The sequence below is a fragment of the Lycium barbarum genome, chromosome 3 (genome assembly GCF_019175385.1).
Source record: "Lycium barbarum isolate Lr01 chromosome 3, ASM1917538v2, whole genome shotgun sequence".
NCBI classification, from domain to species: domain Eukaryota; kingdom Viridiplantae; phylum Streptophyta; class Magnoliopsida; order Solanales; family Solanaceae; genus Lycium; species Lycium barbarum.
This window is the reverse complement of record NC_083339.1, coordinates 104,101,390-104,114,690: the sequence shown is the minus strand read 5'-3', so window position 1 is coordinate 104,114,690 and position 13,301 is coordinate 104,101,390. Positions and strand designations below refer to the sequence as shown.

At 36.1% G+C, this 13,301-nt stretch overlaps 1 protein-coding gene across 2 annotated transcripts in view; it reads right to left on the bottom strand.

Moving 5' to 3' along the window:
• LOC132631675 (uncharacterized protein At3g06530-like) overlaps positions 1–11,368 on the bottom strand; it is a 44,708-nt gene extending 33,340 nt beyond the window's left edge. For both annotated transcript variants that reach the window (XR_009578991.1, XM_060347342.1), the window contains exons 1-2: positions 11,049–11,368; positions 5,564–5,635 (exon numbers count right to left, since the gene is read on the bottom strand). The gene's annotated coding sequence lies outside the window, so the exon portion shown is untranslated. The remainder of the gene's footprint in view (positions 1–5,563; positions 5,636–11,048) is intronic.
• Between the last annotated feature and the right edge of the window lie 1,933 nt (positions 11,369–13,301).

Genomic DNA, 13,301 nt, shown 5'->3' with positions numbered 1-13,301 from the left:
CATGAATTATGAGTACGTAAACCTCTTTGAAAGGGGTCGATTGATGAAGAGATTTAGAAGGGAAGGATGGAATTTTAAGAAAGGGTGTTCAGATACGATTCATGAGGCGAGCTTTATTATTTTGCATTCTTTTGTAGTAATCAGCCCTGTGTGGTTGAGTTGCATATCATATGTGTTTATATATATATATGGCCTTGTAAGGCATGGGAGGTATTTTTTGGGTTGTGTAGATCTGGGATTGTTACAATTATAGAAGAAACCCTGTCAAAATTTCCTGAGGACTTAAGAGGAATTGTGGAAAACCTTTAAGTGGAATTATTATGAAAAAGAGGGGAGGGGGGTGGTGAGAGTATAGTGTGAAGTAATTAGAGCTGGAATTGACAGATAGTTATGGAATAAGTTTAATAGATAAGCATTAGAAAAAAAGAAAGAAAGGGAAATGATAAAATACTATGGCAGATGAGAGAGGATGGGATATAAGAATGTGAAGCGAAAATGATGTGTTTGGAGTTGAAGGAAATTTTATGCAATTAAGAGAATTAAAGGGACGAGCAACCTAGAAGAAGTTTGTAAATCGGAAAAAGGTAGACTAACATTTGTATGTCTACGAAAGGCTCAACGATGGAATAGACCTGATATATATATGTATATGCATACGCATGTAATACTGATATAGATTGACAAGTTAGATTTCACCCGACGATTAAGGGGGGAAGCTTTTAAGTTATCATGGGCCAGCCCCACCGCCTTTATCGATGCCTCGAAATAATAGACGAAAAATAATATGTATACTGAAGCTCCTTGCTTGGTAGTTTTTTGAACTTATGACTACAACTACGTTTTGTGTTATAAGTCAGGTTAATTACCAAGAATGGTTACACGATAAGAGTTTGTTATTATTGACATGAAGGAAATGTGACGTAGAGAAAGGAGGAAAGCAAGACTAAGGTAATAAGAAGGAGATAAGATTGATCAACAAAACAAAAAGAACGGTAAGTGGGAAAAGTCCAATATGTGTGGTGTGTATAATCAGAATAAGAGGAATCTTTCAAAGACAAAGGAAGAAAAAGGTAGGAGTGGAGAAATTAAAAAGAACGTCCACTAGTAATAGTAACCTGATGAGCAGAGTACGAGAGAGAATCACACTTTGTGGATAGCCCGGTACTAAGCATGAATGTTACTGGATGTTATGGGATGATTAAGGGGGATCGTACACGTGATTAATTTGATTTTGATAAAGAGATATGGGATATGTGATGAGTAAACTACCTTGTGCACCAAGAAGAAAGTGACTACGTCTATACTATGCAACATCTCCCCAAGGGATTCCAAAAAGGCTACATATTACCTCGTCACTAATACAATGGAGTAGCAGGAGAGAATACACCTATGATAGTGTGAGTTGGTCGGAGAGGATTATGGAATGATTAGCGTTGAGTTTTAGGTCACAATTTTATCAAAGGAAAGTCAAGGGCATTTTGATTGCACCTATGGTTATTTCACTACTAACGAAATCACTTTAGCAAAAGAATGAGAAGTGAGACAAGGAAGAGAATAAGGTATGATATTGAATGACCAGTGGACTAATCTTATGTACATATTAAGATGGTAACAAATGGAATTACATCCCAGGCGAGCCATGCGGCAATGTCCCAAGAAAAAGATCATTAAGAAACAGTAGATTACGAAGTGGCAAGTTATGGACAATGCGGTAAGGGAAACATGGATTAGTCATAAGCTATATTGGTGAGAGTGACTAATGCGTAAGACTATTTATGTGTCTCAGTGAAATTACGGTAAGGAACATTATGATAAGGGCATCTACCCTATGATTTAATAGTTGTAGAAATCAGACGAAATAAAAGAATTAACCCTCGAAAGAATTGACACGAAGGAAGTGCGACGTATAAAAAGGAGGAAAACAAGACTAAGGTAATAACAAGGAGCTAAGATTGATCAACAAAACAAAAAGAACGGTAAGTGACAAAAGTCCAATATGTATGATGTGTATAATCAGAATAAGAGGAATCTGTTAAAGACAGAGGAAGAAAAAAGTAGGATGGACCGACCTTTCTTTCTATTCTAGATCGTGCGATAGCGTCAAGCTGCAGGGTATGAGATTTCTAGTCCTACCCTGATCGTTTTTGTAGCTGTGAGATGGCTTCTATAGGAAAGAAAACAGATGATTCAGGGGCTTCCAGAGTAAGTCCTTCTTATGAGACAGATCCATCAGAGAATGCTATTGAGACAGATCGAAAAGAACGCGATTTTGGGGAAAATGGGGAATCGAAAGTTCCAAGGAGGTTCCATAAGGATTGGAGGTCAAACGAATCGAAAAGAACGCGATTTGGCGAAAACGGGGAAAATGGGGCAGTGTGCGGTCTCACATTGAGTGTGTTGAGCCGCATATTGACCGCCAACTCCCCATTTTGGGTGTAATCACTGGACAACACCACCCCAAGTGGTGGAATGAGTGTGCGGCCGCACACTTAGTGTGCTAGGCCGCATACTCACCGTCAATTGAGCCGGGGAGCGAGTTTTGCCATTTTTTAAATCCCCAAGGACCTCATTTTCATTCCATCCTTCCACACTTATTTTCCTACATTTCTAGAGACTTCTTGAGAGCTATTGAATGTTCCCTAACACTCCACACCTTTCCATATCATCCAAAGAGAGAATCAACATCAAAACTTCAAGGTAAATCCATGGAGAGTGATGGTTCTTGCTTCCTTTCCAAGTTGTTGTGAAATTTATCTTCAAAAGAGAGTCGAGTAAGGTGAAATTCTACTACTACAAGGTATTTTCTCCATACTATTCTTATGGTTGAGTTTATGTAAATGTTTAGTACCCCTAAGAAAGGAAAAAAATTAAATTGGAGAAGCCATGAGTGTTGTAATGAAGAAGATGACTATGAGGTGAACTCGCAAAGGGGATTTTGGTTAAATTTGAGATTAAATTGAATAAAATTCCTTGATTATGATATGATGGATGTTGTTAATGTTGTTTGGGAGTTGTTTTGCCATATGGTGGAAGTTGATGAAATAGGGGAAGTGCTGCCCAAATGTCGTTAGCCTTTTAGTTGCTCTAATTTGAACTTAAGCATGTTTTCAATGACTTGACCTTAGTATAAATTCTCTTGAGTGTAGAGTTTTCGGGGTTTGCGAGAAGAACATTAAGTAGTTAAGAAGACGTAAAGGCATGTAAGGTTGAACCTTCTTTCTAAAGGCGTGATTTCCTTATTATGAACCGATGCTTGATATCCACAATATTCCTATTCTCATAAATGCTATAAGCCCATGATTCTCGAAATTCTCATGATATTGTGACAATGTTCCTTGTGTTGATAATGGTAACGATTATGATGATGAGTTCAATTCTAGAGATGCCATCTAAGATATTCACAATGTCCTAATCCTAAAGATGCTAGAAGTTCATAACTTACAATATTCTTGAAATACTTTGGCAAAAGCTCCTCATAGTGATGATGATAATAGTGATGATGATAATGAAGATGGTGATTTAATAATAGAAATCGGGGGTTACCGACTTTATGTCACCCCGATAGTGTTGTAATGTTTCTCTCAGATACTTATGTATGTCATAAATGTATGAAGCTATCTTGTGACACCGAGCCTATAAGGCCGAGTATGATATCTATTGTGCGCACACCACTGCAGTTGGGTACGGATGCCACCGAGCCTTGTCATGGCCGTGTGTGGATGACAGCGAGCCTTGTCATAGCCGGGTATGGATTACACCAAACCTATATGGTCGGGTATGGTATCATTATATGTACATGTATGGAATGTTTTCTTTAGTGAAAGGTTGAGTAAGCATGATGAATGTCTTATGAGGTACACATGATTCATTTATGTTATGTTGTTCCTCATGTTTTTATTATGTTACTATTCATTCCTTACATACTCAGTACAATGTTCGTACTAACGTCCTTTTGTTTGTGGACGTTGCGTTCATGCCCGCAGGTAGACAGGGAGACAGACTTGACCCTTAGGCTGCCTCCTCAGAGATTATACGGAAAAGCTCCATTTGATCCGGAGTTGCAATAGTTAGTATTTGTTCTTTTCTGCACATACATGGGCATGGCGGGGTCCTGTCCCGTCTTTATGATAGTGCATACTCTTCGTAGAGGCTAGTAGATAGATGTGTATAGCTAGATATCTCTCAGCTTTGTGGGCTCATATTTTGTATATCATTTTGATAGCCTTGTCGGCTTGTGTATGTACGGGCATAGTTAACGATGTTTATATGAAAGTTCTTAGTCCAATGGAACTTGTGTTATGGAGACATGGTAATTATGAGTCAGCTATGAGGCTCACCTAGATATGATCATAAAAGTATGATGAGGGGTGCGCGGTAGGTTAGCTCTGGGTACCCATCATGGCCCTCCGGTTGGGTCGTGACACATGCACTCTCATTTTCATGATACATTGTTGAGATATTGATGATATTTGATGAGATACTTGATGAGCTAGGTCGTAACATGTGTAGACTTGTGCCCTCATTGGTCTTGGTAATTGTGCTGAAGTTTGGTTTGAATGAATTTGGTATTTGGAATAATGTCAAAACAGGTTTCGAGTTTGGGAAAAAACCTCACTGGTTTCTGCCAATAGTTTCGCGGATACGAAACCCATCTTCGCAGGTGCGAATCCGATTCAGCGTGATTCCGTTCGTACATGCAAACTTTGACCAATTGGTTCGGGTTCGTTTATGCGGACATGACTCCGCAAATACGGCCTCGCACCCGCAGGCAATGCCACGTAGACACGGTCCTTATCCCACGATATCGCTTCGCATCTATAGCCATCTTGTGCAGATGCAGCTACGCAGATGCGACAATTTCCTCTTGCGGATGCGGGAGGCCTGAATGAATAGGAAAAATCTGCTAAGTCTAAACCTCCACGAGACACCTGAAACTCATAAAAAACTCTTCCCAACACAAATCCGACATCGCTCTTAAAACACACTACAACAAAATACCAATTGGAATCTACTAGATACCAATTTGAATCAACCAGATACCAATTTGAATCGACCAGATACCAATTTAAATGAAGTGGCATAATAAGAGTGAAAGAATAGAAGTTCCCTAAATGTCTTATAGCCTCTCGCGGATGGGTACAAACATCTACATACCATTCCACGAGACTCAACTAGACATTGCCCTTGTACTCGTGAGACCGATAATCTAGGGCTCTGACACCAGCTTATGATGACCCAAGTCACGGCCATGATGGCACCTACACCAACCCCCTGGTAGGCGTACCATTCCCAAAATCTATAACCTCATTTAGAAAACAAGTGCGGAATTTAAGTATGTAGAAGCATAACTAGAATCATAATGACATATACAAGTGAAGAAACAAGACTTTCATAAATAATTTTCCCTAAATCTGGTCTACCACGGTACAAGAGCTTCTATAATGAATTACAAGAATTGAAATAACATATAGACTGCAAAAGTAGGTAAATACTGTTCGTAAGGGTAGAATAGACAGAGTTCATATGAGGAGACTTTAGAAAGAAAAACCAGCTAATGGCTCACCCCGAACGTCTCTGTGAAATCCTCACAATCTGCCCCGATATCTCGAACATCAACCTGGAACAACTCTATTCCCTGAAAAAAGGTGTAGCAAGAATGCCAACACATACACTTGTAGGTATCATAGGCCGACAACTATTCGTTCACATATATAACAAACAGTAATTGACAGATAGAGAATATAAGCAGTTCATACAGACACTCAACATCAATAATGATTATAAACCCCGCCAACCCCAAGTTATAGGTCTAAGTGGAGCCATCTAACCCACAGGTCTGCCAAATAATACAGAGTCCTTACTACAAGCCACAAATCAATATTACACACAAGAATCAATAATAAATGAGATGCAATGATGTGAAATGAAATGTAATGATATGCCATACAATGCCATCCAGGCCTCCTCTCCGTACCATACACACATGCTAAGAACCAAGTCTCATAGCCATGACCATGGGGAACCCTCAAAGTCCGTTTACATCTCGTTCTGGCAAATGACCTCGGATACGAGCACTCTCACCGCTCCAGTATATTCCTCGGATCACGGTCACACATTCCACTCCGGTAAAGATAGGATCTCAGACTCTCTCATCTCACTTTTACACTCTCCGACAAAGACTTCAGTGGCTACACTCTCTCACTATTCATCATTACCAGTTTTATAATCAAAACAGAACCACAGTTATATTATGAAATAATGAGATGAGATGCAATGGCGTGAATGAAATCAATTCAATCACAGCACAATAGCAGGGAAAATGGGAGATAATCCAGGGCCGGATAGTAAATTAACATGTAGACACTCATCACAATTCCCAACATGAAATCCATAACACATGACAAGAATACAGAACTTGATCACACATCCTTGTACCACATCCTTCCTATGCATACGTCAGGTGAATATTTACAACCACAACCCAATATGTTAAATGGAACCAACACATATTACTACCCTATTCAGGATTCATAAGAGCTTATCCCAGCATATATATACATCAGTTCTAAACACAATCAAATATAAGTATGGCGACAAGCCCACATAATAGTTGACGGAACCAACCTAATTGGAATCAACCTCCACGCGATGCCCGAAGGCCTATCATGATTTTCCGTCAACAACTATCTATCTATATGCTTTACTAATCGGAGTCTATGCTAAAGTAGACCGAACAGGGGCCACGAACCATCCATCCTTGAGCTCCTTCCCTCCTAGGAACGCATCTGAATGAACAAAGTCTAGTCAAATAAACATTCATCATTAGCAACCGGTACTATGAATACCCAAGCAACCATACCCCTAGAAGGACTCAAATGATTTAAGAAGACGTCCCCAGGCCCACAAGGGCAAAATTGAAACCTTTATGCAATATTAGTCTACTAGAAGCTCCAATGATCACAACCTAAGTTTCATACGTATCTAACCCCAAATGAGCTTTCAAATCCTCTAACCTACTAAAATCCCTAAAGTTCAAGCAAAACCCAAAAGTTCACCCATTTGAAAATCCATTCGAGAAGTGGGATTTGAGTTTGAAAACATCAAGACTAAGCGTAAAAGCTATGAAATCCTTTCAAAAAAATCATGATTTAAAAATAAGAACAACATCCTGTCCACCTAGGATTTTCCAAGCCAAAAGGATTTTTTCCCCAAACCCAAAACCTAACTTAGATTTAACAAATGGAAGTGGTAAAGATTAAGAAGGAGAAATGATGTAAGGGGTAGATTCTAACCCAAGCCAAAACCATGGTAGTCTCTGGAATCACACTAAAACCAGCTCCAGGAACATTTTGGGGTGAAAATGAGGTCTAATTCTGAAATGGGGAAATATATATCTGATCTGTTCAGCGATCTCCTCTTCTACGGGCCACAGTCCGCCTACGCCATGTCGTCTCTGTGGAAAGTATTCTGCAGATACGGATTCATTAATCCGTCAAGTTACTTGCCTACACGAACGAGTTCTCGTAGACGCATCCTACCAAACGCAGGTGCGAGGCATCTAGTTAGAAAATCCTTAATTGATTTATTTCTTTCCAACTCGGCTATAGATCTCTCTTACCCGCTCATCCTGCACGTAAAATGCAACCGCTGCAAATCTAAACGAGGGGTAATTCGGAGAAAAGGAACAAATACTTATAACGACCCCGTTGGGTCGTTACACATATAGAGTAGCGTTTTATATTCATTTTATAAAATTAATGTTTCTTATGTTTTTCTTTATTTATTTTTCTTCTTTTTCCAATATTTGCATCCTTTACTAATAATAGTAAACTAATTTAATTTATTTGGTACAATAAAACAATTAAAGAAAGATCTGAAAATAGTTCATAAGCAACATGGCTTAAGTTCGCTAGCAAAAAAAATTACATATCCCTAAAAGCATTACTCCATAGTCTCAATCAGGAGCATGTTTACTGCCAAACATATGGTGCACGTGAACACATTGTCTTCCGCAAAATTATGTATTTATGTACATATTTTCTAAAATTGATCTAATTTTATCTGTTGGTCACCATGCTCCAAAAAAGTTGAATAATGCACTTGTTGATGCTAAGTTATTTACCTTTGAGTAACAGAGATCAATTCCCACTTGACTTTTTTTTTTAGTTTGTACATGGGTACGAAAGAAATTCTAGATTCCTCTTTTGTATCAAAGTCTCTTCATGGTTGTTCTTCATTTGCTAGAAGATGGGCACACTATTTTGCCTCCATCCAAACATGTCTAATTGTAGCTATGTTGGCCTGCAACATATATCAATAATATTAAATAATAGGTCTGAGCGGATAATGTTGTATGTCCTCTTCATTACTAAGCTTGATAGTCATCAAGCAACTTGTTTCCACTTCTACCGCTTCAATTCATTTAGTTTGTGATATTTTATGCTTGCTTGATCTCTACAATTCTATAATAAGCCTTGAAGTAGGTTTCATTCTATTGAGTTGCCTAATAACCACTTTCCCTAATTATCTTTAAAGATCTCTCCAGAAGAAGAAGTTATTTGTTTAAACTCTTTTGGTTGGCAGACCCTCTTGTGATGTCTGACTTCCTTGAACCTACCTATAGATTAATCTTAAAATTATGAGGCTGTTTTACTCCAGACTCCCCTTTTAAATAAATTTGATGATAAAATAAATAGGTCCTCACTGCCATAGGCCTAAGATTTTAGTTTAGGTATACTAATTTAAACTCATATCACTAAATAAACAGTAACATAAAAATAAAATAATCAAATAAATAACAATCTAGTTGAAAACCACAACTGAATTTTGTCATAACATTAAATTCTATTAGAAAATTAACTCCTAAAATAGCAGTGATACCTGAAAGTTAACGAAAAAGAAACCAAAAATAAATATTAAAGTGTAGAACAATAAATTCATTTTTTGTACTTTCTTCTTGCCTTATCTAAATTTATTTATTTCTCTTTCTTCTTCTTCTTCTACATCAATGTTCAACACTATGTAATAATAACAATACATTCAGTTGGAAACTCATATTCCTTTATTAAATAAATTTTATTTCTAGGTTACCTAGGCCTTGTGTTTGATACTTATAATCTTAAAACTATTATTGTAGATCACAACATTATGAGAACTTTGTCTTTGAGATCGGTATGAAATTTGGTTCAGAAAAGGAATCATATAATGCATACAATACATATGTTATGGCAAAAGGTTTTGGTATTCGAAAAGGTGCAACAACTTATAACATAAATAAAGAAATGGCAAGGCGCTTATTTCTTTGTTCTTGTGAAGGAAAGTCTAATAAGCTTTCCCCTTTTCAAGAAAGGAAGCGATAAAGATTCGAATATAAATGTGGTTGTTTGACTCGTATAAAATTTAAAATTTAAAATTTAAAATGGGATATGAGAAGTATGTGAATTTAGTGATGTTCATGGTCATACCATGATAGAAGCTAATTTGAGACATTTCATACAATATGGTCTAAAGCTTATAAGAGCTACTAAAAACATTCTTGGTTCTAAGGTTGATGCGGGTATTCACACAAAAAAGATTGTTCGATACTTTCAAAATGAAGCAGGTGGAATTGATAATATATGGTTTATTGAATAAGATGCTTATAACTTCGTACAAGCACGTAATTGAAACATGATTAGTAGTGGAGATGCTCAAACTTTGATAAATTATTTTATGCATTTGCAATTGGAACACTCAAATTGCTTTTATTCTTGTAAAGTTGATAAAGATGACAGATTGTGCAACTTCTTTTGGTGAAATAGTATATCTAGGTTGCACTATGAATTTTTGCAAGGAACAACCAAAAAGGTGACCAATTTGGAACTAATGGGACTTGTACTAAGTATACAAATTTAAAGGTTTAAAGTGGAAAAATAGAAACTATCCAGTTTAATTCTCTTAACAATTCTATTTTTTGTTATTGTCAAATGTTTGAATTCATGGGTTGTCTGTGTCGTCATGCAGTACATGTTTTATTCTTTGATTTAATTTTTTCTTGTGTTCCTGAGAAATACATTTTGAAGAGATGGACTAAGAATGCTAAGCATGGGGTTGGGTTTGAGGAGTACATTAAAAGAAGGAAACATTAAATCCCTATAGGGCAATTCGCTTAAATGATTTAATGAAGGAGTCATTTACTGTTATGACTTTGGCTGCACATGACGTGGATTCCGAGGAAATTGTTACAAAGCATTTTTATCAAGCAAACATTTAGATTATTAAACATCAAAGTGAAGTATATGTTGAAGATCGTGAGAAAGATAGATAAGTTCAGTTCATCTACTGATCCTTTTATAGGGTGTAGGATCGACTTTTGGATCCGATTAAAAAAAAAGGCAAGTGAAATGGGCATAGGGGAATGAAGCCAAAAATTGAGCAAAAGAAGAAAAGAAATTCACAGAAGGCATTGAAAAATAGAGCAGCACTACCACTTGAGCATCAATCTTTGAATACTATGGCAGTGACTTTTGGCACACAATCAAATTCAATGCAACAATGCAACCTGAATCCATGGGACTAAATTTTGAGGTTTAATCCTTCTTCATCACATTAAACATTTTTTGTCATTGTTTTGTTATTCTATTCATTTATTATTAATCTTGATTTGTTTTTTCTTTTAAAATTTAAACCTGCAGTTACAAGGAGATTCACAAATAATTTCACCCAACTTTTAACTCAAAACTTGAGTTTGCAATCTGAAGCTTGAATTTACAATCAAGGCTCAAACAATGCACAAAGAAATGTTGGTATCAGTGGGAAAGGAATTCACTCTGAAGAATATTCTACTGCAGAATTTATTTTTTAAACAATATATCTATAACATAGCAGTAAAAATTAGTTTGACTAGTAAACTTTTGTATTCGATAATAACATGCAAAGTAGTTTCATAGAAATCTAAATTCCGTCAAGCATTAATATTCTTTTTTTTTTTTCTTAATTATGTGATAATATAGAAAGAAATTAGCGATTTTGAGGGGAAATGAAAATAGCAGTAGAAGAAAAATGCATACCTTAAAAGCATGGGTAAATTAAAATTGTAGTAGAAAATCCAAGTACTTGAGCCAGATTTAGAGAGGAAGAATCAAATTTGAACACCAATTTTTTGATTCTTTTTCAGCATCAACAAGGATGTCGATATTTTTTCCTTAGCACTAGCACGACCCCAAGTTGTCAACAAAGATTTGAACACCAATTCAAAGAAATTGTATATTTAATTTAATAGTTGAACATGTGATTTTTTATAGATCTATTTAGAATAGAACGAATAGAACTTTGGTTTAGAACTTCAAGGGGAAAAACAAGTTTTGTTGAACAAGAGAAACGTCCATATGTTGACTTTGGTACAATTGAGCATTGAAGAAGACCTAAAAAAGTGGACCCCACAATCCACTTACTTTCAATGAACTTTCTATAATTTATTAACTCAATTTTTTGTGGACCCAACAATCCACTTTAATTCAGTTCAGAACTTCACTTTCTCTTCAGCTTTATTTTATAGCTTTAAATATATAAATGGGCCCACATATCCATGTGGCAAAAATATAATGGACCCTCACACACCTTTTGTTGGTTGTGCCTCAACCATGGTAAAATTTGTCTCTGCTACCGTCAATTTTTACTTGTCATGTATTGACTTGACACGTTTATTAAGAAGTCAAAAATATAATGACAAACCCTTTAAATATAATAAATGCAATATTTTGGGAAATGCATTGATATGTGATCATATCATAGTAAATTAGGAACTAAGTATTAAATTCTGTCTTGATTTTCTAAATTAGACAAGTAAAAGCGAACATTTATTTTTAGTATAGAGGACCAGTAAAAATGGACGGAAGGAGTAGTATATGACTCTTGCAATAGTATTCTATATATTTTATTACACGCATTAGAGAGCCTAATTTAGGGCCTTGACATTTGGTATGTCCTGTTTATGAGTCTGTCGGTAACCCGATGTTATCATGCCTTGATAATTTGGTCGATATTTGAACTGTTTGCTATAAATCCTTTAGTATTGCACATTAGGTAGCATACTCTAAGTTTTTATTTGATTCCACATTTTTAAACGCAAAAACAACAACTACGCTTTAGTCCCATTTGATTTCACATGTTTAAATGCTTGATCATATTTTGGAAAAACAATTCAGATAAATTTTCATCCTTGATTTTCTGGAGGTGGTGCTTGTGATGTTGTAGCTTAGAGATGTCTTTGGATGATTCGGTCATTTATTGATTTGAAAAGGAAAAACACTATAACTCAACATGCATGTTACTGTTGGAAAGTATATTGCTGGCACTTTGTCTTATGAATCAATGAGATTTCTATAACATGGGTTTAAGTCTCTGCAATTATTTTTGGTGCCATGTTCATTTTGTTATTGAGACGTACTAGCTAGTATCTCTCAAGTTATTTTTAGTTGTGTTGCTATGAGTGATTGAGAGAGTTGAGCCTGTTTAAGTTCAAATGTTGTGAAATTAAGTCATCCTTGGTACAGCTTCTATTTTTAAAGCTCGTAAAGAGTTTGTATAGTAAAACACGTCCTTTAGGATTTAAAAAAGATATCCTTATAGTTAACAATGTTAATTGTATGTATATTACGATTTTTTATAGTAGGTCGTTATGCTGCATTATTAGTTTTGTACTATTAGTTCAGAATGTTTGGTTTATCATTTCCTCCATGTATCATATGTTTGGAATCTAGTGTCTCAAATTTCATGCTCGATCTTGCTTGATCATGTTGTTGCAAATTTGACTATGGAAGGGTGAGGGCGTCATTTTTCCACTATGCGTCTAGAAGTATAAGCTTTTAGGAGTTTCTTTTGGGTTTAATCATGAGTGAATAACATGATTTTATTTTAAGCGCTCTTTCTATTGTAATAACTCGCTAGGTCATTTTAGTGATTTCACCCAATTTTTGCCTAAACGACCCTATCTTTAGTCTTAGTTTGGTGTTTTTGATGTGCGGGGATCAGTGGCATGGTTATCGAGGCAATCATATTAGAACCAGAGTAAGAAATATATGTCTAAAGTACTTAAGTTTGATTTTGAGTGAAAACATTGACCAATAGTTGACTTTTGGGTAAACACGTCTGGAATCGAATTCTGATAGTTCTGTTAATTCTGGAATGTGATTTTTGACTTAGTAGGATAGTTGGTTCGGGTCCTAAGGCGTTCGGGTATGATTTGGGTCTTTGGTTGGAAGGTTGAGTTTTGGTGCTTTGGAGTTGACCATAGTCAACCCGGGGTCAAGACAACCTATTTT